General features: G+C 34.8%; 2 non-coding genes across 2 annotated transcripts; both read left to right on the forward strand.

The window, feature by feature from the left end:
• Nucleotides 1-2,789: 2,789 nt before the first annotated feature.
• LOC141593524 (small nucleolar RNA R71) lies at nucleotides 2,790-2,896 on the forward strand. Its single transcript, XR_012521602.1, has one exon. It is a non-coding gene; the product is annotated as a small nucleolar RNA R71 (small nucleolar RNA).
• Nucleotides 2,897-13,600: 10,704 nt separating this feature from the next.
• Nucleotides 13,601-13,707, forward strand: LOC141593397 (small nucleolar RNA R71). The gene has a single exon (XR_012521482.1). It is a non-coding gene; the product is annotated as a small nucleolar RNA R71 (small nucleolar RNA).
• The last annotated feature ends 13,907 nt before the right edge of the window (nucleotides 13,708-27,614 follow it).

The raw sequence follows: 27,614 nt of genomic DNA on the forward strand, positions 1-27,614 counted from the left end.
CTTCAAATTTTCAAAAATCCCGCCTAGAGACGGGCGGATTCTGGGGAATCCGCTCGGATTCTTTTTGGATGAGACGGGCGGATTTCTTGCAGGACGGACGGATTCTTGTCCAGAGATTTTTCTTTGTTTTTCTTCACCGCAAGACGGGCGGATTGTCCACAAGACGGACGGATTCTGTGAGACGGGCGTCTTTCCGAAATCCGCTCGGATTCTTCAACAGTCAAGAATTTGCAGTTTTCAGCTCAGCCCAAGACGGGCGTCTTCTCAGCAGGACGCTCGGATCCTCTGCAGACGGGCGGATTCTCAGGAATCCGCTCGGATTGGTCCTTGTGTACACGGATTGATTCATCCGTGCACCAACGCATTCCCTTATCATTCTTTCTTTCTTTCTTTCAAATCTTGTGTTCTTCATTGCGGGGGCACTACTAAGGCATGAATAGCCTAGGCAATTGCCATCCCCACACTAGGGTAAAGCACTACACATCAATTAAAATCATTAGTCCCTCCCTCACTTCTCTCTTTTCATGACAATTATTTTGATCAAAGTAAATAAATCCAAAAATGACAAAAAATGCAATACAAAAATTAAATGTAAGTTAGGGAGTTAGAAATATTTACAAGTGGTGGTTTAGTGAGGACTCCACCAAACTCTCATTCTTGATGAGATGTCAAGGGGGCATGTTCAAGGTGTTGTTGATGTTGCTCAACACCTCGAAGAAGTAATTAAAAGCTTGTTCATTGTTGTGGTAGAGGTCCTCAATAGACCGTGGCCCTTGTTGTTGATCATGATCGATGGCATGCCCAATGTAGGGATTAAAGATCCCTTCAAATTCGTCGTCCCAAAGACCACAAACTTCATTGAGTTGATCATTGAAAATCTCTTGCTTGGATGGAGACAACTCTCCCAATTTCTTCTCTTGGCCAATGAGGCCATCATCTTCTTCCTTGGTTGATTTTGATGAGCTTTGCAAGCTCTCCTTTTCACAATTCACTTGCTCTTTGAATGGAGCATCTTCAACTTTCTTCCTCCATTGGAGTTCCGATTTCTTCTTTTCATCTTTTCGGCTATAATGATCAATCATGAAACATGGCTCATGCAAACGAGGAGCTCTCATGGTCTTGTCAAGATTAAAAGTTATGCTTTCATCTCCCACTTCTAGAGTGAGCTCTCCATGTTTCACATCAATCACCGCACCCGCGGTGTGTAGGAAAGGTCTTCCTAAGATGATTGGAATGTTGGAATCTTCCTCCATATCAACAATGACAAAGTCCACCGGGATAAAAAAACTTCCCAATTCGCACGGGGACATCTTCCCATATCCCTAATGGTGTCTTCGTCGATCTATCGGCCATTTGAAGAGTGATATTGGTACATTTAAGCTCTCCCATTCCCAACCTTTTACTTACCGAGTACGGCATGACACTCACACTAGCCCCTAGATCACATAAGGCTTTGTTGATCGTTGTGTCGCCAATGGTACACGGTATTGAGAAGCTTCCCGGATCCTTTAATTTTGGAGGTGAACTCCCTTGAAGAATTGCACTACTCACCTTGGTGAAGGCGATAGTCTCAAGTTTCCGGATTGACTTCTTCTTTGTGAGGATATCTTTCATGTACTTTGCATAGGCCGGAACGTGATTGATTAATTCCGTGAAAGGAATTGAGACTTCTAAGTTCTTCACAATTTCCATGAACTTTCCAAGTTGATCATCAAATTTAGGCTTGGCTTGACGACTTGGAAAAGGAAGTCTAATCACAATGGGCTCCTTTTCTTTGGCTTTGTCTTCATTTTTCTTTGAACTTTCTTCTTTTGATGATTCCCCTTCCTTGGGACCTTGCACCACAACTTCATTCTCACTAGCTCTCACAAATTCATCCTCAACTTGCTTCTTCGGTGCTTCATATCTTGTGCCACTTCTCAAGTGAATGGCACTAACCGTTTCATGTCTAGGGGGGTTACTTTGTGGTGGTAATTGCCCCTTTTGTCTTTGTGAGTTTGAAGATGCTAGTTGGGTCAATTGTGTTTCCAACATCTTGGTGTGAGCTAGAATGTTGTTGATGGTGGTATCCTTTGCTTGGCTATCTTTTTGCATTTGGGTGAAAAATTCTTGTTGATTTTTTTTGCATTTGAAGGACCGCTTTTTGGACATCAAAACTTTGGTCATTGTGGTGATTGTATGGATTTTGATTTTGGTAGCCTTGGTTTTGATTGAAAAAGGGTCTTTGATTTTGATTTCTCATGGGTGGTGGAGTGTATGTAGTTTGAGGGTTTTGGACATTTTGGCTTTTGTATGAGAGATTTGGATGGAACTTGGTGTTTTCATTGTAAAAATTTGAATAAGGGGTACCACTTTTGTAAGCTTGGAAAGCATTGACTTGCTCGGTTGTTCCCCTACACTCACTTGAGTCATGACCCAAGGTTCCACAATTCTCACATATCCCGCTTGGGATTGATGAGGATGCCGTCATGGCATTGACATGATGCTTTGATGATTTTGAGCTTTCCTCAAGTCTAGCCATAGCTTGTTCAAACTTCAAGTTGATTGTGTCAATGTGAGCACTAAGTTGAGCACCCAATTGAGTAACGGTGTCCACTTCATACTTTCCTCCTCTAGTAGCCTTGCGAGGCCTACTATATTGCGAATTATGGACCGCCATTTCCTCAATCTTGTTCCATGTTTGATTGTCATCAACTTCGGTGAACATTCCATTTGATCCCATATTGAGAATGTTCCTTGAATCTTCATATAAACCATTCCAAAATTGTTGCACTAAAAACCATTCGCTAAGTCCATGGTGAGGACATGAGCGACAAATACCTTTGAACCGCTCCCAAGCTTCATACAAAGATTCTTCATCCCTTTGCTTAAAACCCGTAATTTGAGCTCTTAGCATATTAGTCTTTTCCGGTGGGTAGAAATTTTTGTAGAAAGCTAGAGCTAGCTTCTTCCAAGAATCTATTCCAAGGGTGGCCTTATCAAGGCCCTTCAACCATTGCTTTGCGGTGCCAATTAACGAAAAAGGAAATAAGACCCATCTTATTTGGTCTTGAGTCACGCCCGTTTGAGAGATAGCTTCACAATAATCACAAAATGTTTCCATATGAGAATGAGGGTCCTCACTAGGCATTCCCCCGAATTGGCTCCTCTCAACTAGTTGAATGAAGGCGGACTTGGCAATAAAGTTTCCGGTAAGATGTTGTGGGGTAGGAGTACCATTTGGTAAATCCTCCTCGGTGGGTATAGAGTGTGACGAGAATTTAGGCATTGTAGGTGGATTTTGTGTGGTATTGTTTAATGGGTTCTCTTCTCCTTCTATTACGAAAGGATTGACAAACTCACTAGTGGGTTGAACAACTTCACCAACACCTCCCAAATTCCTCCTAACAAGTCTCCTATTATTCGTCAAGGTTCTTTCGATTTCACGGTCAAAAGGTAACAAATCTCTTTGTAACCTTCTAGACATGCAAAATATCAAACAACTCAAAAACAATTAGAACAAACCTTGAGGAGTTTTACTTCCCAAGGTGAAAAAGACACAACTAAAAACAATAAAAGAAATCTTAAATCAATTAAACACCGTCCCGCAAGAACGGCGCCATTTTTGATCGGAGCCATTTGGTGTTCACAATTAAGCATATGTGGTCGTTGGTCAATGGTCGATACAAAACACAATTTATACTTCACAAACAACTCTACAATTAGTAAAGAGGCAAGTAAAGGTCGGATCCCAAGGGACGGGTATTGAAATGAAGATTCTATTGTAACTAGTGGTGTCTAGGGGTGTCACAAATTGGGTTGATGTAGAAGGTTACTAAACTAAAATAGCAATGAAAATAAACTAACAAGGTAAATAAAATAAGGGTGTAAACAATTGATTAAAAGCACTAGGGTGTCATGGGTTCATAGGGAATCATGGGATATGATCATACAAACATGTTCTCAAATTATAAGCAAGCAATTATTGTTGTGATGAATTGAGTTGGGTTATATCTTACAATCCTAGGAAAGTTTGGGTTCCGGAGCCGAATCTCTTGGATTGTACAACACCTACAAGTCGACTTAATCTTCCCTACTTAACACATGCATGGTCTAACAAGACTCGAGTTGGGTTATGTCTTACAAGTCAAGTTGAAAGGATAGAAGATGATAGTAAATGCAAGGATTCATAGGCTTAGCATTTCATCAAATATAACATGTGCATGTATTAAGATCAAAACAAGCAAGCAAATAAGATATGAAAGCATATTAATTTAAGCATGAATCATTCCCCATGTTGGTTTCCCTAATCACCCATTAAACCCTAGCTAAGAGACTACTCACTCATTATCATATTGATCATGCTAGAAAGGTTGTCAATCATACTAACATAATGAAACATGATGAATAAATGAAAGTAATTAGCAATAATTAAAAAGGGATTAAGAGATTATACCTACTAATGATTCCAATAATAAAGCAAGAATAATAGAAGTACTTGAATCCTAGATTGAGAGGTTGTCAATCTCCCAATAATAACCCAAATAATCTTCAATTACCCAAAATAAAGTAAGAACTAGAGAGAGATTAAAGAACTAAAACTTAGATTAAAACTTGATTAATATTTGATTACAATATTGAAGAGAGATTTGATTGATATTAACTACTCTAATTATTGATAAGAAGAACATGCTCCTCTAATTAGACTAATGGGGTATTTATAGTGAAAATTAGGGAGGATGCATTAGGTTAACTAAGGGCTAAACTAGTAATTACACTTTTTAAGTTGAGCAAGGAGCCTCCGGGATTATCCGAGAGAAGGGCTTCTCCATTTCGTAGCTTGAAGAACGAAATCAGCGTCTTTGTCTTTGTGATCCGTGCGGGCCGGGAGTCGGGACGGCCGGATCTGGGATGGACAATCCGAGCGGATCAAGGAACAAGACGCTCGGATCGGGCATGGGGAATCCGAGCGGATTCCCTGGTGAGGACGCTCGATCGGCGAGGACGGACGGATTCTCTACAATCCGTTCGGATTGTAGTTCAAAGAGCTTTCCTTCTTCTTTTTCTTCCCTTTTCTTCATGAATTCCTTGGGGATTTCCTTGGGGACTCAAGGATCCTTTTCTCAACAATGCTCTTCTACTATGCTATGTACAAAGGCCTTCTAGTCTTGTCTCTCCTTGATGCTTGGTCATTGAATATGATCAATTTAGCCTTGTTTTGCCATGAAAATGCAAGATTCTTACTCCTTTCCTACCAAGGGATCAAAATCTCAAAGAATATGCAAAACAAAGAACTAAAGATAAGAAATGACCCAAATAGGCACTAAAAAGCATAGAAACAATGGTAATTCGGGGGCTAAATATGCGCCAATTATGGTCGCATCATACGGCTTGATAATGATTAAGTAAATTGATTATGTTGCAATGATCATAAGTTGGAATGAGATTCAGTTATGCGGATGTTTATAAGTGTTTTGGTAGTAGTTGTGGGCGAACTTTGGGACGAAGTTCATTTTAAGGGAGGAAGACTGTAATACCCCGTATTTTGATAGTAATTTATGAGAATAATTTATGTAATTTAATAATTAATTGAATGGCATTTCTAATAATAAATACAAATAAGGCGTTAATTAAATAATAAAGTAAGAAAGTGAGTCAGGAATTGGGCTTAGCTAATAATTAAGTGTTGGGCCGTGTGCCATTGTTATTTGGACCGAAACTTATTAATTTAGTATGAGTGTGATCAAGATTTGTATCGAGAATTAATAATAATATAATATTGAAGTAATAATATATAAAGGTAATAATTATTATATCAATAATAATAATAGAGTTATGGCAATAATAAATTAGTAAAGATAATATGAGGAAATCCTAGTTATGGTAAGACTGATATATGTAATAATAATAATAATAATAATAATAATAATAATAATAATAATAATAATAATAATAATAATAATAATAATAATAATAATAATAATAATAATAATAATAATAATAATAATAATAATAATATAATGGTAATAATAATAATGGCAATTCCTATAGTAAATAAAATTAGGTAATTATAATAGTTTCCTAATTGACCTTACATACTCTCTAATCTTACACTATAAATACATAATAAATCTGAAAATAATTCATAAAATAAGAATAAAAGATCTAAAAGAAATAAGAAAAGGATTAAGGAAGAGAAAAGCAAAAGGATTAACTTTTATTATCGCCTCAAGGTAATACTTTAAACCGTCTCATGTATACTCTTTGCTATGCTATAAATTATAAACTAGACCACCATAGATCAGGCCGTAAATTAGAGGTGGCAATTATTGACACGACTCGAAAACACGACACGAACCCGACACGAAATTAGCGGGTTAGGGTCAAGACGTTGTGACCCATTTATGTAATTGGGTTGACACGGACACGACACGAAACTTAAATGGGTCGGGTTAGGGTTGAACTCTTTTGACACGAACCCGACACGAATAACCCTCTTATTTAAAAGTGTCAATAATCCACCCAAAAAACTTAAAAATATGTATTTTCATTCCTCAATTGTGGGATTATAGGCTTATTAAGCTTGGTTTATTTTATTAGTTTATTGGGTTAAACGGGTTAAGTGGGTTAAAAATGACCCGCTAAAAGATAAATGGGTTAAACATGACCTGCTAAAAGATAAATGGGTTAAACAAGTCGGGTTGGGTTATAGAAAATTTAAATGGATTGGGTTAGGGTTGAGACAAATGACCCGTTTATGTAATTGGGTCGGGTTAGGGTTGGGGTAGTGGTGACTCGTTTAAAGTTGACACGAACACGAACACGACACGACCTGATCTGTTTGCCAGGTCTACCGTAAATACCGTTGTGACCGTGGATGACCAGGGATCACCGTTGACCTGTTTTGACCATTGTTGACTGATGGGAGAGGGCGGTTTCAGGCGAGTTTCGAGGGGTGGTTTTGTTGCAGGTTTTGTGTCAGGGTGGTTGGGTCGACCGTGTTGGTGGATGTTGGGGTGGTAAAGGTGGTGGTTTGTGGTGGTGGTGGCCGGAACTACGCGTAAATAGGGGAGGACATGGGTAGTGTCGTAGGTGTTTTAGGGCGGTTATTGTGGTCGTATTTGCGACTATACCGGTGATTGGGTACCACCACTGGAACAACCATGGGTCAAAGGTGACAATGGTGATGGCTGGAGGTGGTGAGGTTGGGTGTGGTTTTCGGGGTCGGGGTCGGGATGTTTTGGGACACGGGTTGAAGGGAGTGTTGTTGGTGTTGTGTGTTTAGGGCGTTGGTTTGTGGGTTGCTGGTGCTGGTGCTGGTTTAGCTGGTGGTTAGGGCGTGGTGGAAGACGTTGGGTTGCAGGCTGGTGGTGTTGGGTCTGGGTGGTGGTCGTGGTCGTGGTGGCCTGTGGTGTCGGTTTGGAGGGTGTTTATGGGGAGTGGTTGAACATGGTGTAAACCGTGTATGGAAGGGTGGTGTTTGTGTTTGTGACGGGTTTGTTGGGTTGTTAAGTCGGGTTTTATTTATTTGAGTCGGGTTTTAAGTTGGGTTTGACCCGGGTTTTATGATTGGAGCGGGATTTGAAAATCGTAATGAATTATTAATGGATGAGTAATTAAGTTAAGTAATAAATAATTAATTTGAATAATTAATATAATAAAAGGAATAAAACTATAAATGAATTAATATTGGAATAATGATATTTTATTAGGTGACGGAGTTGTTGAGACGATTTAATTAGGTTTCTACGTGTTGGATTGCATTGCTTTGCTTGGAGCGTTGTATACGGAATATTTGCTTATCAGGTAGGATAACTACTCAACGCTATTTATGTTGTATTTCACATGAGTGTGTTGGCTTAAGTATGTTGGTTATATTGTGGTGGTTGATTTGTTATATCGTAGTGGGTGGTGATGGTGGATTACTCCGGCTGATTGTTATTATCATTTACATAAGTATGGTTTTGATTGTGGTGAAGTATTGTTATAGTATTAATAAATTTATTCTGGCAGACATTACTTATAGTAATGTGGAGTGGTTGAATAGATTTATTCTGGCAGACGATATTTATCGTGTTTACTCGAGGCAGGCCCCATATTGGTCTGCAGGCCATCTAGTGAATATTACTCAACTATGAGTTGAGGCAGACATTACTTTATGGTAATGTAGTGTGTGGTTACTCACCTTCGGGTTGAGGCTGCCCTGGCCAGGGATTGGCGGGAGGATTAGTGGAACGAGTACAGCTCGGCTAAAGGGTGCTAATAAACCATATATTGCGGAGTTATATTATCGTTGTTATTTACTGTTGTTAGTTAGTCTACTCAACCTCGTGGTTGACAGTGTATTCGTGAACATCTGTGATGAACCATAATGGGGAGAAGATTTGACAGGTACTTAAGATTAGCTGACTTGGGAGCTATGGGATGCGTGAGGACTGGTCAATCTACCTGGAAGTCTAGATCACATAGATTATGAGATCACTTTATTTATTTCCGCTGCGAGTTGTAAATATTTTATATTAAGTTTTAGTTGGTTAAGTTGTAGTAAACATATAATCATTAAGTTTTAATTTAAAGTACTTTGGTGAGTTGGACTTTGTTATCCACTACTTCGTGAAACCGAGATGGTAACAGTCCTATTTATTTGGGAATGTCTAGCTAAAGGCTCCTGAATAAATAGGGGTGTTACAAAGTGGTATCAGAGCAAAACGATCCTCAGGCCTAACTAATGAATAAAAATGAACTTAGGATGTGTCTAAATAAAATGAACCCCGGGTAGGAACTGTTAGGTGCCCCTCTTAGTGCGGTTAAGAAGGCGCTTTTAATTCGTACCATGGCCCTCTCAGTTTTGAATCGGGAACCCTGAGAGAATACTTGAGAGTGTGGAGTAATTTAAAATGAATATTTTTTATTTTGCCTTGGAAGTTTTGGTTGCCTTGTTTGAATAGTGTTTTATTGATGATTGCGATTACGAAGACGTGACCTTTCTTTTATGAGGAACGGAATGTGATAATAATTGATTTTAAGTATGGATATAAAGTGTATGGGTATGTAAAAGTGTGTTGGTACGTATGTGGGAGGTGTAATTATGCTTAACATGTGAAGTATTACGAAAATTGCGTGAAAGTGAAAAGAATGTGATTTTGGTTGATTTCTCGAATTTTTACCCTTGATTGTTTTAGCTGTCATTTACTGCCTGTTTAATAGTCTAGCACGAAATTTTTATGTGTGATAGCCTTGTGAGTTAGCTTTCATATGCCACTAGTTTTATGCTTAAATAATATACGGTTTAGGAGAAATAATTATTTAAGTCGACAGTGGTCGGAATATTCTGTCTGATTGTGTTTTCGTTCACTGTTTTTGTAAATTTTGCCATTAAAAAACTACTTATTAATTAGGTATGATTCCAACTCCACTGTTTAAAGGATTCGTATATGTTTCTAAATTGATAATCCGCGTTATAAGAAAATATTTGGACATTTTATGGTGATTTTTACAAGTTGACCTAAGTTTCTGACAAGTTGCGTAAAATTTCTATTTTGACCAAATAATTTGTAAAATGCATTATAAATTGACCGTATGAGTTTTTGACTTGATTCTTTTTCTCATGGTTTACTAACTCTCTGTATTTTCTAAAATTATACATTCTCAAGAAGTAATTATGTTATTTATTATTAATGATTTTTAGAAGTTGTAACATGTTTTTCTTAGCCTTGAAAAAATGTAAGTTTTGTTTCTTATCTTTTGCACATTGATATTTTGATGTTGTAAATTATGTGAAGTAGAATGACATTTCTAGTGATATGCGGAATGTGTTGTCCCAAGCCTAAATATTTATATTAGTTGCATCCATGTTTAAGTTAGATGTCGTTAGTAAGAAATAAACAAGCAAGTAATAAATCTAACTTAATTCAAAGGTTTTAGTTATTTAATTTTTGTTTAGTAAATTTTGTTACATCATCAATCAATACTATGTTGCAAATAATAGTTGTCTTGTGTTACAATGGTATTTCATGTTTATGGGGTTACAACAATGTTTAGATGGTTCCTATTGTCTGATATTCCGAACTTAGAGGACGAAGTTCATTTTTAGGGGGAAGGAATGTGATACTACAAATGTTTTAAATTATTGTTGTGGCATCTTTTGATAAGTATGATATGGCTTGATAATGATTAAGTAAATTGATTATGTTGCAATGATCATAAGTTAGAATGAGGTTCAGTTATGTGGATGTTTATAAGTGTTGTGGTAGTAGTTGTGGGCGAACTTCAGGACGAAGTTCATTTTAAGGGAGGAAGATTGTAATACCCCGTATTTTGATAGTAATTTATGAAAATAATTTATGTAATTTAATAATTAATTGAATGGCATTTCTAATAATAAATACAAATAAGACGTTAATTAAAATAATAAAGTAAGAAAGTAAGTCGGGAATTGGGCTTAGCTAATAATTAAGTGTTGGGCCGTGTGCCATTGTTATTTGGACCGAAACTTATTAATTTAGTATGAGGGTGATCAGGATTTGTATCGGGAATTAATAATAATATAATATGGAAGTAATAATATATAAAGGTAATAATTATTATATCAATAATAATAATAGAGTTATGGCAATAATAAATTAGTAAAGATAATATGAGGAAATCCTAGTTATGGTAAGACTGATATATGTAATAATAATAATAATAATAATAATAATAATAATAATAATAATAATAATAATAATAATATAATGGTAATAATAATAATGACAATTCCTATAGTAAATAAAATTAGGTAATTATAATAGTTTCCTAATTAACCTTACATACTCTCTAATCTTACACTATAAATACATAATAAATCTGAAAATAATTCATAAAAGAAGAATAAGAGATCTAAAAGAAAGAAGAAAAGGATTAAGGAAGAGAAAAGCAAAAGGATTAACTTTTATTATCGCCTCAAGGTAATACTTTAAACCATCTCGTGTATACTCTTTGTTATGCTATAACTTGTAAACTAGACCACCATAGATCAGGCCGTAAGTACCGTTGTGACCGTTGATGACCAGGGATCACTGTTGACCTCTTTTGACCACTGTTGACTGACTGGAGAGGGCGGTTTCAGGCGAGTTTCGAGAGGTGGTTGTGTTGCGGGTTTTGTGTCATTTTGAACACTTATTCAGGACGTGACTCACCTGGGTTTGGTAGAGATGGGTCAGGGTGGTTGGGTCGACCGTGTTGGTGGATGTTGGGGTGGTAAAGGTGGTAGTTTGTGGTGGTGGTGGCCGGAATTACGCGTAAACAGAGGAGGACATGGGTAGTGTCGTGGGTGTTTTAGGGCAGTTATTGTGGCCGTATTTGCGACTGTACCGGTGATTGGGTATCACCACTGGAACCAGCATGGGTCAAAGGTGACAATGGTGGTGGCTGAAGGTGGTGAGGTTGGGTGTGGTTGTCGGGGTCGGGATGTTTTGGGACACGGGTTGAAGGGAGTGTTGTTGGTGTTGTGTGTTTAGGGCGTTGGTTTGTGGGTTGCTGGTGCTGGTTTAGCTGGTGGTTAGGGCGTGGTGGAAGACGTTGGGTTGCAGGCTGGTGGTGTTGGGTCTGGGTGGTGGTCGTGGTGGCTTGTGGTGTCGGTTTGGAGGGTGTTTATGGGGAGTGGTTGAACATGGTGTAAACCGTGTATGGAAGGGTGGTGTTTGTGTTTGTGACGGGTTTGTTGGGTTGTTAAGTCGGGTTTTATTTATTTGAGTCGGGTTTTAAGTTGGGTTTGACCCGGGTTTTATGATTGGAGCGGGATTTGAAAATCGTAATGAATTATTAATGGATGAGTAATTAAGTTAAGTAATAAATAATTAATTTGAATAATTAATATAATAAAAGGAATAAAAGTATAAATGAATTAATATTGGAATAATGATATTTTATTAGGTGACGGAGTTGTTGAGACGATTTAATTAGGTTTCTACGTGTTGGATTGCATTGCTTTGCTTGGAGCGTTGTATACGGAATATTTGCTTATCAGGTAGGATAACTACTCAACGCTATTTATGTTGTATTTCACATGAGTGTGTTGGCTTAAGTATGTTAGTTATATTGTGGTGGTTGATTTGTTATATCGTAGTGGGTGGTGATGGTGGATTACTCCGGCTGATTGTTATTATCATTTACATGAGCATGGTTTTGATTGTGGTGAGGTATTGTTATAGTATTAAAAGATTTATTCTGGCACACATTACTTATAGTAATGTGGAGTGGTTGAACAGATTTATTCTGGCAGACGATATTTATCGTGTTTACTCGAGGCAGGCCCCAGATTGGTCTGCAGGCCATCTGAAGGATATTACTCAACTATGAGTTGAGGCAAAAATTACCTTATGGTAATGTAGTGTGTGGTTACTCACCTTCGGGTTGACGCTGCCCCGGCCAGAGATTGGCGGGAGGATTAGTGTAATGAGTAGAGCTCGGCTGAAGGGTGCTAATAAACCATATATTGCGGAGTTATATTATCGTTATTTACTGTTGTTAGTTATTCCACTCAACCTCGTGGTTGACAGTGTATTCGTGAACACCTTTGATGAACCATAACGGGGAGCAGATTTGCCAGGTACTAAAGATTAGCTGACTTGGGAGCTATGGGATGCTTGAGAACTGGCCAATCTACCTAGAAGTCTAGATCACATAGATTATGAGATCACTTTATTTATTTCCTCTGCGAGTTGTAAATATTTTATATTAAGTTTTAGTTGGTTAAGTTGTAGTAAACATGTAATCATTAAGTTTTAATTTAAAGTACTTTGGTGAGTTGGACTTTGTTATTCACTACCTCGGGAAACCGAGATGGTAACAGTCCTATTTATTTGGGAATGTCTAGCTAAAGGCTCCTGAATAAATGGGGGTGTTACATTAAGTCTCCAATATTTTGGTGTGAGCAAGGATGTTGTTGATGGTGGTTTCTTTGGCTTGGCTATTCCTTTGCATTTGAGCAAATAAATCTTGTTGGCTCTTTTACATTTGGAGGACAGCTTTTTGAACATCAAAAGCTTGGTCATTGGGTTGATTGTAGTAAGGTCTTTGAGTAGGATTTCTCATTGGAGGGGGTGTGTATGTGGGTTGAGGGTTTTGGAAATTTTGGCTCTTGTATGAGAGATTTGGATATAATTTGGTATTCTCATTATAGTAGTTGGAATAAGGGGTGCTATTCTTGCATGCTTGGAAAGCATTCACTTGTTCATTTGTTCCCCTACATTCGTTTGGATCATGTCCCAAGGTTCCACAACTTTCACATACTCCATTTGGGATTGAGGATGATGCCATCATAGCATTGACATGTTGTTTGGGTGATTTGGAAGCTTCATCAAACTTAGCCATAGCCTTCTCAAACTTCAAGTTGATGGTGTCGATGTGAGCACTTAGTTGAGCACCCAATTGTGTGATGGAATCCACCTCATGCTTTCCTCCTCTAGTGACCTTTCGAGGCCTACTATATTGGGAATTATGAACCGCCATCTCTTCGATTTTGGCCCATGTTTGATTGTCATCAACCTCGGTGAACCTCCCATTGGATCCCATATTAAGCACATTGTGCGAGTCTTCATATAAGCCGTTCCAAAACTGTTGAACAAGGAACCACTCACTAAGTCCATGGTGTGGATAAGAGCGACAAGTGTCCTTAAATCTCTCCCATGATTCATATAATGATTCCCCATCCCTTTGCCTGAACCCGGTGATTTGGGCTCTCAACATGTTAGTCTTCTCCGGGGGATAGAATCTCTTGTAGAAGACAAGTGCTAACTTTTTCCATGAATCAATACCAAGGGTAGCCTTGTTTAGACTCTTCAACCATTACTTTGCGGCACCGATCAAGGAAAAAGGAAACAACACCCACCGAATTTGATCTTGGGTTACTCTGGTTTGAGAGATAGCATCACAATAGTCACAAAACGTTTCCATATGTAGATGAGGATCTTCACTAGGCATCCCTCCAAATTGGCTTCTCTCAACTAGTTGTATGAATGCGGATTTGGCAATGAAATTACCGGTTAAGTGAGGTGGTGTTGGAGTACCATTTGGCAGGTTCTCCTCGGTAGGTATGGAATGAGATGAAAATTTAAGCATTGTGGGTTGATTTTATGGTTGGTTTTGAATTGGGTTCTCCTCTCCTTCTCTTGCAAAAGGGTTGGTAAACACAACACTATCTGATTGGATAACACCGACGTCCACAAGTTCTCCAATACCCAAACTTGTTGAAGCCTCTATAGCAGTTCTTCTAAGATTAGTCAAAGTTCTTTCAATTTCGGGATCAATAGGTAAAGGTCTACCTTGTGATCTCCTAGACATGCAAAAAGCAAACAACTAGAAAACAATTAAAACTACCTTGAGGAGTTTGACTTCCCCAAGGTTAAGAACGACACAACTAAGAACAACAAAAGACAACAATTCAATTGAACACCGTCCTCGGCAACGGCGCCATTTTTGGTGCGGTTCGAAACTTTGTCGTCTAAGTCAACCAACTAAAACAATATTTATAACTAAACAAACTACTCTTAGTAGAGTGGTAAGTAAAGGTCGGATCCCAAAGGACGGGTATTGAATTAAGTTATCGGTTGTAGAAAGCTATGTCTTAAGGTTGTCACAAAGTGGGTTGAGATATGGGGTATCAAGCTACACTACTATAGCAATGAAATGTAAAGAAATGAAAGCAAAACAAGCAATTAAAGAGGGGGTTTGTAAACAATAGATTAAGGCACTATGGTGTTATGGGTTCATAGGGGATTTCATGGTGGTGATCATACAAACTTGTTTTCATAGTTGCAAGCGATTATTGTTGTAGAGGAACTGAGTTAGTTTATGTCTTACGGTTCATATGAATATTTGGGTCCCGGAGCCGAGTCGTCTAGACTGTACAACACCTAAAAGTCGACTTACTTTCTCTCTATTCACTTCTGTGCATGATCTAAAAAGACTCGAGTTAGTTTATATCTTACAAGTCTTGTTGAATAGATAAGAGATGGGTAAAAATGCAAGGTTTCATAGTCTAGCATTTTATCAAGCATAACATGTGCATAGGTTAACACTACAACAAGCAAACAATCTTATGATAATATATTAGATTAAGTATGCATCTACCCCCATGTTATAGTTCCCATATTCCCCCATTAACCCTAGCTAGGTGACTACTAACTCATGACTATGGTAAACATGCTAATGAAGGTGTCAATCATATTAGCAAAGTTAAACATGGTGAATGAGTAAATAAATAAGCAAGGGTAAAAATAATTATACCACATTGAGGATGATCCAAATAATAAGCTAATTATAATAGAAGAACACTTGATGAATGAAGAAGAGTTGTCAAGTCTTCAATAAACCCAAATAATCTTTAAATTACCTAAACTCATGACTATGGTTAACATGCTAATGAAGGTGTCAATCATATTAGCAAAGTTAAACATGGTGAATGAGTAAATAAATAAGCAAGGGTCAAAATAATTATACCAAATTGAGGATGATCCAAATAATAAGCTAAGAATAATAGAAGAACACTTGATGAATGATGAAGAGTTGTCAAGTCTTCAATAAACCCAAATAATCTTCAAATTACCTAAACTAGAACTAAGAACAATTGAAGGATTAAAGAGAATTTGAGATTTGATTAATATTGGATTAAGAGATTACAACTTGATAAGCTTAATTAATGCTAAATTCTAACTAGGTAAACTTCTGGTAAAACTTGATTAAAACTTGGTGTCTAATCCCCTAAAACAATGGGATATATATATATATATATATATATATATATATATATATATATATATATATATATATATATATATATATATATATATATATATATATATATATATATATATATATAGAGAGAGAGAGAGAGAGAGAGAGAGAGAGGTTCTCATGAGTCCTTCGTATCATATGAGTCCCTAAGTCCTTATAAGGGCCTTTGGATGGAAGATATGGAGGGATGAGATTAAATCTCATTGAAGGGTTACAATTGCACCTCACTAATCTTTCTCTCTAATCCTGTATACCTTCTTCTAATCTTGTATAACTTCTTCCTCATTCTAATCTCCCTACCCACTTCCTCATTATTCATTCTTTCACACTTCTCTCATACCCTCGTTCTCTCTCATTTTCCTCTCATTCTCTCAAAACAAAACAAAAACCAAAAAAAAAACCACAAAAATCTCTCAAAACAAAACAAAAAACCAAAAAAAAAACCACAAAAAAAATAAGAACAACTTCATCGACAACACATCTACACCAACAACAACTTCATCGACAACCACCCTTCCATCACCACTCACCACCACGCACGCCGACCTCCCCAAACCACCGTCACCACCACACCACCATCACCAACTAACAACCACCAACACCAAAACCTCTCGGCTGGACCCACCTCAAACGCCGCCTCCATCCACTACCAACCCGACGCCACCACTACCATCTTCCACTTTATTTTTTATTTTAAGAAAAACTCAGATCCTCCATTGTTTTATTTTGTGATTTGGATTTGTTTATTTGTTTTGTGTTTTATTTCATGGTGTTTGTGTTTGTTTTGTTTGGTGTTTGGTGTTTGGGTTTGTGAAAGAAACCACAAAAAAAGTATCTCATAAAAAGGTAAGATATGTTTTTTTAGTTTGTGAAGTGATAAAAAATGGATGGCAGAGTGTGCAATAACACAAACACTGAGTTCCGGAAACAAGAAAAGTCATGTCAGTGAAATTAGCATGGAATTGCTTATTCAATCAATGTTTTTTGTTTTTTGTTTTTTTTAGTTTGAGATTTGTTGATTTTTAAGATTTGTCCCCCTCCTTTTCAGATTTGTTGATTTTTAATTTTCAGATTTGGTTTTTTTTTTATTGTTTATTGTTTATTTTTTCTTAGATTTACGAGTTTTTTTGTTAGATTAACGGGTTTTGTTATTATGGATTAAAGTTATTTTCGTTTGTTTTTTGTTTTTGTTATTGGTTTTCATATCTAGTTTTCTCATTTTCCAGATTATTTCTTTATTTTTATTTGTTAATTTTCGTAATGATAATATTTTTTTAGATCTATATGTGAAAAGAGAAAAGTTACATTATTTACAACTAAAGTTATACCCTTGACATATAAAAGTTATACTCTTTACGACTAAAGTTATACCATAAAATACAAAAGTTATAGATCTATTTTGTTATTATGGAATTTTATTTGGTTTTTTTTTGCAATATTATTGTTGTTTTTTTTTTTTTTTTTTTTTTTTTTTTGCAATTTTCAGTGTTACTACTTTCAGATCTAGAATTGTTTATTTCTCTTTTTTTAAAGTTCATATTTTGTGCTAAAGTTATACAATAATCAAAATAAAGTTATACTATTAACCTCTAAAGTTATACTATTAACCTCTAAATTTATACCCTTGAAAAATTAAAGTTACATATACTTTGTACTAAAAATACATAAATTCAACATAATAAATAAAATGGAGTCGACTTTTTTGACTTATTGGTTAATTTTTGTTCACAATTTATAATGTGTAACTTTAGTGTCCATTATGTGCAACTTTAATGTGTTGGTTTCAAATCAGAATTTATATTCCTAAGTTATACAATTTTGGACTAAAGTTATACAAATTTGGACTAAAGTTATACAAAAAATGACTGAAGTTATACTATGCAACTTCACTGACAAATTTGTGTAAGTTATACAATTTTGGACTAAAGTTATACAATTTTGGACTAAAGTTATACAAAAAATGACTGAAGTTATACCATTATGGACTAAAGTTATACAAATTTGGACTAAAGTTATACAAATTTGAACTAAAGTTATATAAAAAATGACTGAACTTATACTCTTATGGACTAAAGTTGCACTATTTACGACTAAAGTTATACCCTTTAAATATTAAAGTTACAATATTTAGGATAAAAGTTATATCATTATGGATTAAAGTTATAAATTTATAATATTAAATCTCTTATTCTTCTCATTTCTCCTTTTTATTTAGACTAAAGTTGCACAATTTTTTTACTAAAGTTACATAATTTTGTATTAAAGTTACAGAAAAAAAACTACAATTACAGTATGATAATTTATATAAACTTGTTCTGTAAATTACCTATAGTATAACTTTAATCCTTTTTTGTATAACTTTAGTCTATAATAGTATAACTTTAATCATTTTTTGTATAACTTTAGTCCAAAATTGTGTAACTTTAGTCCATAATAGTGTAACTTTAGTCCTTTTTTGTATAACTTTAATCCAAAATCGTATAACTTTAGTCCTTTTTTGTATAACTTTAATCGAAAATCATATAACTTTAGTCCATAATAGTATAACTTTAATGATTTTTTGAATAACTTTAGTATAAATATAAATTCAGATTTGAAACCAACACAATAAGAAGATGAGATTGAAGTTGCACATAATGTGCATTGAAGTTGTACATAATGTGGATTGAAGTTATACAGAATGTCAGTGAAGTTATACACGTTGAAGTTTAAATACTAAAACTGAAAACTTTATAAAATAAGACGAAATTTAACAAGACGAGATTTTAAATAATTTTATAAAACAAGAGGCTGAAGTTATAAACATTGAAATTTGAGAAAAATAAATAAATATACATTTAAATTTAAATACTAAAACTGAAAAACTTATATAACAAGACGAATTTTAAAGAAACGACATTTGAAAAAATAAAAACACAAGACGATATTTGAAATGTCAAAATATGCATTATAATAACTTTAATATGTCTAAGATTAATACTAACAAAAAAAAAAAAACAACTCCAAACAACTCATTTACCACAAAACCGGAAAAAAAAAAAAATTAAGTAAACTGAAAGTGAAACGAGATCGGGTGGTGAGACGGTGGCGGTGGGTGGGTGGTGTTGGGTGAGGTAGTGGTGTATAAGGAAAAAAGATTTTGATTTAATTGAATTTTTTATTTTTTTGGGTTTTTTGATTTATTTGCATTTTTTGGGGTTTTGATTTATTTGGATTTTTTAGGTTTTTTTATTTTTTAGGTTTTTGGGTTTTTTATTTAATTGGATTTTTTGGGGTTTTAGAGAGGAGGTGGGTGAAATGTGTGAGATGAGAGAGAAATGAGTGAGTGGAAACAAATATATAGCAAATTAGTGTTTAATTAGGTAGATTAGTGAAGTGTTTTAATTAGGCTTTTAACCACCTTTTGGTGAGTTCATCTCATCCCTCCATCTCCCTCCATCCAATGACTCATAATAGAACTTATGGACTCAATATATATACATGGACTTATATGATCTCTTCTCTATAAGTCCCTCACATCCATTGAGTCCCTTAGTCCTTATAGGGGCCTTTGGATGAAGGGAATCAATGGGTGAGATTAGATCTCAATGGAGGGCTACAAATCAATCTTCTCTAATTAGCTACTCAACTCAATTAACTTCCTCCCTAATCATCATTCACCCCTCATTAAATCATTATCACAAACCACTCATCTCTCTCTATATCTCACATTCTCTCATCAAACCAAAACAAAAAAAAAAAACAAAAAAACTCAAAATACAAAACCACCAATAAAACCAAATAAATCAAAAAAACTTCCTCACCCACCACCCACAACCCACCCACCCGACACCACCCACCACCCACCACCCAGCCCACCCGACACCACGCACAACCCACCCGACCCAACCACCCACACACAACCCACCCACCCACCCACTCGACCCAACCACCCCGACCCAACCAACCCTCCACCATCACCGTCACTTTCTGACCACACCTACCCCACGCACCATACCCCACCAGATCTGCCACCACTACCTACCACACACACCACCACACCGAAACCACCCCACCACCCAGATTTGTCGTCTCTCACCAGCCACCTGACCTGACTCGGACGCACGGACCTTGAACCCAACTCGACTAGGCCGAGTTGACCGACTCGAATTATTATTCGCCACCAATAATGGATTCTTGAATTGCGGTGATAGCTTTAGTGAAGCCATATTTGAGCAATTTAGTTGACCGACCCGCTGCTCTCTCTTTTCTTTTAATTTTGGATCTCGTTTTTTTTTTCGTTTTTCATTCCGTTTAATTTTCATACTTTTCTTTTAATTTCGTTAATTTCCGTTTTGATTGAGCTCTTGATCTAGTTTTTTCTATTAAAGTTACACTTTTTCTATTAAACCAAATAAACCAAATAATTTCTGTTCAGTTTTTTAAGATTTAGATCTTGTTTTTTAATTTTTTGGGTCGGTTGTTTTGTCTTAAAAAAATCCTCGTTGTGTATTTTTCCCTTTGAATTACCAATTTTTTATTTTTTTATATCTATCTGGTTTTTATTTTTTCAGATTTGTTGGTTTTTATTTTTTATATCTAGTTGGTTTTTATTTTTTTATATCTATTTAATTGTGAATTTTAAATCTCGCCTTGTTAATATCCGTCTTGTTATATATATTTGCCAATTTTCGTATTTAAATTTTGTCTTGGTATTGTGTGATTTAGGATCTATTAAAATTACAATTTTTTCTATTAAAATTACACTTTTTCCTGTTAAAATTACACTTTTTTTCTGTTAAAATTACACTTTTTTCTTTTAAAATTACACTTTTTTCTGTTAAAATTACATTTTTTTGTTAAAATTACACTTTTGTTGCTTAAAATTACACTTTTTTCTGTTAAAATTACACTTTTGTTGCTTAAAATTACACTTTTTTCTGTTAAAATTACACTTTTGTCTGTTAAAATTACACTTTTGTTAGATAAAATTACACTTTTGTCTGTTACAATTACACTTTTGTCTGTTACAATTACACTTTTGTTGCTCCAAATTACACTTTTGTCTATTACAATTACACTTTTGTTAGCTAAAATTACACTTTTGTTGCTTAAAATTACACTTTTATTAGCTAAAATTACACTTTTGTTAGCTACAATTATACTTTTGAGTCATTGAGATTGTGCAATTTGAATCATTGTCCACTAAAGTGTAACTTTAGTAAATTGATAGTGTGTATCTTTTATCATTTTATGAGTGTAATTTTAGTCAACAAAAGTGTAATTTTAGTCCACAAATGTGTAACTTTAGTCCACAAATGTGTAACTTTAGTACATTGGTAGTGTGCATCTTTTATCATTTTATGAGTGTAATTTTAGTCCACAAAAGAGTTATTTTAGTCCACAAAAATGTAATTTTAGTCCACGGAAGTGTAATTTTAGTCCACAAATGTGTAATTTTAGTACATAAAAGTGTAATTTTAGTCCACGGAAGTATAATTTTAGTCCACAAAAGAGTAATTTTAGTCCACGGAAGTGTAATTTTAGTCCATAAAAGTGTAATGTTAGTCCACAAACGTGTAATTTTTGTCCATAAAAGTGTAATTTTAGTTCACGGAAGTGTAATTTTAGTCCATAAAAGTGTAATTTTAGTCCATACAAGTGTAATTTTAGTCCACAAATACGTAACTTTAATCCTCAAATGTGTAACTTTAGTCTATAAAAGTGTAATTTTAGTCCACAAAAGTGTAATTTTAGTCCATAAAAGTGTAACTTTAGTTTATTGAGGTTGTAATTTTAGTTCATGACGATGTAACTATAATCATTTTAAGTCATTTTTATATGAAAATTTGAAAAATAACAAATATAAAAAAAAAAAGTAAAAACATCAAAATTGAAAAAAAAAATGCAAATGAAAAAAAAAACGGGTCAATGAAAATAATATTTGATCTATTTTAGTAGATCTAAGATCAAAATAAAAGAAACTCACAAATTTGAAACAAGATTGTATAGCAAGACGATATTTGAGGAAAAAAAACAAAAAATAAATAAAAACAACACCCAAACATTAAATTTGTTTTTTTTTTAAAAAAAGACGGAGTGGCGGCGGCGGCTGTGGTGGTGGGGGTGGCAACGGTGGTGGTGTCGGGCGGGTGGTGGTAGGTGGGTGGTGAATGAGAAATAGATGAGTAAATGATTTATTTGGATTTTTTGGGTTTTTTATTTGTTTGGTTTTTGGGTTTTTTTCTTCTTGGTTTTTTTTTTGAGAGAATAGGGAGAAGTGAGATATATAGAGAGAAGGAGGAAATGTGATAATGAGATGATGAATGATTAGTGAGGAGGAATAATGTAGTTAATGAGAAAATTAGAGGGAGAGAGCAAAATTAGAGCATTAACCATCTTTTTTGTGTTTTCATCTTAGCCCTTCAATTTCAAGATCCAAAGGCTCATAATAAGACTTATGGACTCAAAGGTTGGATGTGGACTCATTTGATCTTATATATATATATATATATATATATATATATATATATATATATATATATATATATATATATATATATATATATATATATATATATAAATTGGGTTGAAACATTGTGGATGCGACACGCGTCATATACACCTTTAATGATACGCATTAATTACAACTTATCATTTAATATGAACATAATAAATGATGTATAAATCTTAGCAACATATTAATTATAGTTTAATAAATTTTATTACAAATTTACATGAAATAATTGCGGTGATTTGACTCTAAATTTATGATAACACTCAATTTTACTCATTTTTTACCTCACATTTTATCTCACATTTTGTCAAATTAGTGACCCGACTATAGCATTATTCACTAATTTGAAATAAAATAGAATATTAGTTGTTTATGTTAATAAATGTTAATCTATATTATTTGTTAGTATTTTGGTACTTATTTCATCTTTCACTCTTATATGTAACAAGTCTGAGTAAGACAAGCGGTCAAGACTCAAGACAGATCAAGAAAGGATGAAAAAATTGAAAAAGCCAAAAACATTTAATTCTTTGTTTCACTTGGCTTTCCTTTCATTAGTCGTTTTTCTAGCTTTTAACTCTTGTGAAGAGTATGACGCTTATACACTTAACGATTGCATCTTAGTATTATATATCGACTATCCTCCTACAGTAAGACGCTCAAGGGAGTGTACTTCATTAAATTACGTACTCCAAAAAAAAAAAAAATTGAAGAGTATGACGCTTATACACTTAACGGTTGCGTTAAGTGTATAAGCGTCATAATCTTCAATTTTTTTTTTCTTTTTTTTTTTGGGAGTACGGAATTTAATATATTCGATTAAATATGTATATGTAAGTATTAAACATTGATTATGACTAACTAAATACTACTTTTGGTTATCTTTTATATACTCTGAAGTTAAATCTAAAAAACTAATATTTGAAAAAGTTCAACTATTTTATTTATATATACAGGTAAACTCTTAAACATCATTGTATATAATTGTTTAAAAAGAAAAAAGTTCAAATTTCTTATAGATATGTTTGATAAATAACATATGCAAGACAGAACCATAACATTTGAATAAGTTGAGTTTGGCCCCTATATGTTTGATACATAAATATCACACGTTATACATAAAAAATTAAAAATTGCATAAAACTATATTCATATCATTTTGAACGAATTTTAATTGATTTGAAAGATAACGTATCGTGAGATTATATAATTTGAGAACTTAATGTTGATTGTTGTATTATTCGAAAAAAAAATATTTTAATTAATATGATATTTCATCAGTCACAAATTTATTTATATAACGTTGATCGTGCATAAATAATTATTACTTATTGGTTAGAGTCATCTATCTAAAATGTGACTAAACTATGTATTGGTTGGTTGATTTTAATGAGAAGCTTACATTCTACCCAAAAAAAAATTTATTACTTATTAGTTTTAATTAAAATTGTATGTAATTTATTTTAAAACATTGAAGCTAAGCCTAAAAACTTAAATTTGAGAAAAATTAATTTATTTTTATTTATAATTAAAAATAATGAATATCATATATAAATTATATTATTTTTCTTATAATAATAAAATTTTAAAACAGGCCGCGCGAAGCGCGGGATACTACCTAGTTTATACTAAATACAAGTATTAGGGTAACTAAGGGCTTAATTGACGATTAATCCCTAAGAAGATGATTAGTGCTTTGCAAGTCCTAGAGGGAGCCGTGCAGATTGTTGCCTAAGACCCGCTCGACCTGAGGCTGAGACGCTCGGATAGAGCACTGAGACGCCCGACATGAGCTCGGGACACTTGGATTGAGGGCTGAGACGCCCGGATAGAGCACTGAGACGCCCTGATCTTTTGCTCGGCTCTTCTTCTTCTTCCTTGACTGACCCAAGGATCCGTGGGGATCGTTGGTAGGTCATGGGGCTCCTCATCATTGCCCATTTCTACTTCATTTATTCACTTAGGCCTTTAGTAATGGTCTCCTCTTTGATGCTTGTGAAAGATCATAGATCCATATTAGACTCTCTAATAAAAATTAAATTATCTCATAATTTATCATTTAGGTGATCTATGTAACATGCATGATAATATGAAAGCATAAAAATGAAAGTATAAGGAAAAACAATTTCCTTACATTGATTTTGTGGTAAAAAGGGCACAAACTAGTTCACCTTACTAGCTTGTTTTTGAGCTTATACCAAATGGATGATCCTCCTTACTAATCTTCAAAGAGAAGATCTCCTTCTTGTTGCACCCAAGAACTTACCCAAAAATAATAACAAGTATTGAACTAGAACTTGTTAATATTGAACCCTTGATATTATTTATGATATTACTAACAAGTCTTAGTAATTATATATGTTTACTAACAAACTTAGTAAAGATGTGTATTATTTAGAGAGAGGAAGACCAAAAATGATTCACATGCAAAAGTGAAGAAGTGAGGTAGTGTAAATAAATGAACAATAGATGGAGTGAAAAGGAAGGGAAGTGGCGGGTGGAATAGGAGTGTTGGAGTGGACAAACTTTGTCTTATATTTTTAACTTACATCACATGCAAAATCTTGTATAAGATAAATTATGGTAGTATACAAAATAAGGTGAAATGATTATGTGAGTAATCATCCACTCTCTTATTTTACACGGTCCACTTGCCCATTTACGGGTCCATGTTGGTTCTAATATTTGTCGCACAAATCCGTGTAATTTTTATTTTAAACATCGTTTCATGTTTAAATACTTCCATAATTAATTCGTCCAATTCACTCCGTAAATATACGTGTACCACTACACATATTATTTACGTACTAATATTAATCACATTAATCAATTAATACAATTTTAGTAAATTAACAGTTAATTAACTAAAACCCGTCTCCCAAACTTATTATTCAATTATCGCATAATTAAATAATAACTGCCACTCCTCGAGTTCGCAACTCGAAATCTCTCTAAAAATAATCGACTAACCTTTTAGTCTATAAATCAAGGGACTAAATAAATTGTATCTCATACAATTAATTAGTTGTCTATTGGGGTTCGTTCCTTTAGGTGTGACCGAAAGGGGTCAGTTGATCACCGCCGTCTCACGACAATAACGTCAAACTCTAGTCAGCCAACCGTTATCGATTTACGTTAATCAACTGACGAGGATCAAATAATTAAATATCTGATGATATTCCATTAATGAGATTTATTATGTTAACGCACTATTGTGGAGGACACTAACTCCAACAATCTCCCACTTGTCCGACACAAGGTGTGCGCTACCAATTCTCTTGTCCGTTTTAATCTCCCACTCAATGCAAGGTGTCTTTCAGGTCGCACTTGCACATGAACACATCGCGAGTGGTTTTCTCGATCGGGAGTGTGACTACCTGACCGGAAAAATCTCTCACAGATTACTTCCGAGCGTGGCCACGCATTTGTAGTCATTAACTCCTCGAGTGGCCTTGAGATATAGTTACCCAACGTGGGTGGACAATTCCTGTATGCCCTATCTATCCTATTGCTGTCTGACTCACCATGACCTAGTAAATGTCCTTTTGGCCTCCTTTCACGGCACGACCTAGACAAAAACCAAAGTCACTCGAAAATCGCACTGCTCGGATAATAGTCTCGATCAAAAGAATCGACTCATTAGAACATCTTAGAGATCCCCGCCACGACCGGGCGTCTATAATAGAACTTAGGGACTCTCTAAATGGTCACCTGTCCAAACAAAGTATCACACACTCTGCCTATGTAATCGACTAGTCATCACGTATGACCTTATGGTGTTGAACAACCATCAATCGACTTACAATCTAGTCACTCCGAGACGTCACCTCATTAAGTGACTAGGGACAAAATACAATGTTCATCTTATTCACTTGAATAGTGTTCAACATTGTCTCCACAACTTATTCAGATAAACAAGGTATTCTATGTTTTCAGTCAAACTGAATAATTGAGTCCTTAAAGAAACTCTAACAATGAATGCGATCATCACTTATGTAAATATCAATACTCTATCCAATATTTACATAACGATCTTTAGCAATTAAGGTATACTCCTCAATTCACATTGAGATGACATAACCATCATGTCTACCTTATGCCTACGGCTTTGGTTAGAGGATAAACAACAGTTGCATCACTCTAATTTCCATTGCTATTTTCCTTTATTCTATGCAATCTTTTCATCACATAGAGCATATCTAAGTACACGTCTAAACAAGTTTTTAGACTCTGGTTCTAAAGCCAGTCAAACACTCCCACTGTTTTTACAGTCTCTTGGGATACGATATTCGGCTAACAGAACTACTCTAGTCCCATTAAATTCCGGTTATCTACTATCTCCCTTACAACATCGGATGTTGTAATGTACTTAGCTTTTGTTCATGATTTGTACGTATAACACTTATACATACACATCCTTCATATGACATCTTTTATGTATGACTCCTCATACATGTTAGCTTTATACATGCATAACTTCTTATACACATATGTATAACTTCTTATACATATTATTCTTTATGCACATAGCACTCTTACATGCTAATCATTCCTTAACGAGGCCCATAACATCTTATAAGCATAGAAATGTTTCCGTATAATCCTTTTAGACAAAATTCATAAATTCCTCCAGTCAAGAGTAAATCCTCAGTGCTTCTCAAGTACTCAAGGATGCTCTTGATAATCATCTAGTGACACTCACTAGAAAATGATTGGTAATGACTTCTCATATTCTCAACATGATAAGTCCCGACGAGAGAAGCTTTTAGCATATTTAATAGATCTTGCAGCGGAAGCACAAGAGATCATTTTTATTGTTCAACAACTTGAACGAGTCAAGAATCTTATCACATAAGTCTGTTGACTATAATGCTAATATCCATGGAGATCTATCTCATTAGATCCAGATATTTATGATGCGCCATGCTACTCTCAAATATTCACCCGAGAATATTTCTAGTCACTAATATGTCAAACACATATTTAGACTAAGAAACATCACCTTAGCTACATTTCTAGTCACTAATATGTCAAGCACATATTTAGACTAAGAAACTTACTTTAGCTCCCACTAAACTCCATGTATCATCATGGTACCTCGACACTCGAGTAATACCATTTTGATAGACTACATGATTGAACCCAAAGTTCCAACTCTTTGACGTATATAGATCACAAAAGGGATCTTTCAAGCATGCTAGGCTTCTTACCATTGACAACATCAACAAAACTTCTCCCAAGGAGAAAGTTTCATTATTCATTTGCCGAATCTCATCCTCATGAGAAGCTATATTGCTAAGAACATACGAATTGATAAAGGCATTTGGGTTGTCACAAACTCTCTATAACAACCCCAAATTTTAAA

The sequence above is a fragment of the Silene latifolia genome, chromosome 7, assembly GCF_048544455.1.
Source record: "Silene latifolia isolate original U9 population chromosome 7, ASM4854445v1, whole genome shotgun sequence".
In the NCBI taxonomy this organism is placed as follows: Eukaryota; Viridiplantae; Streptophyta; class Magnoliopsida; order Caryophyllales; family Caryophyllaceae; genus Silene; species Silene latifolia.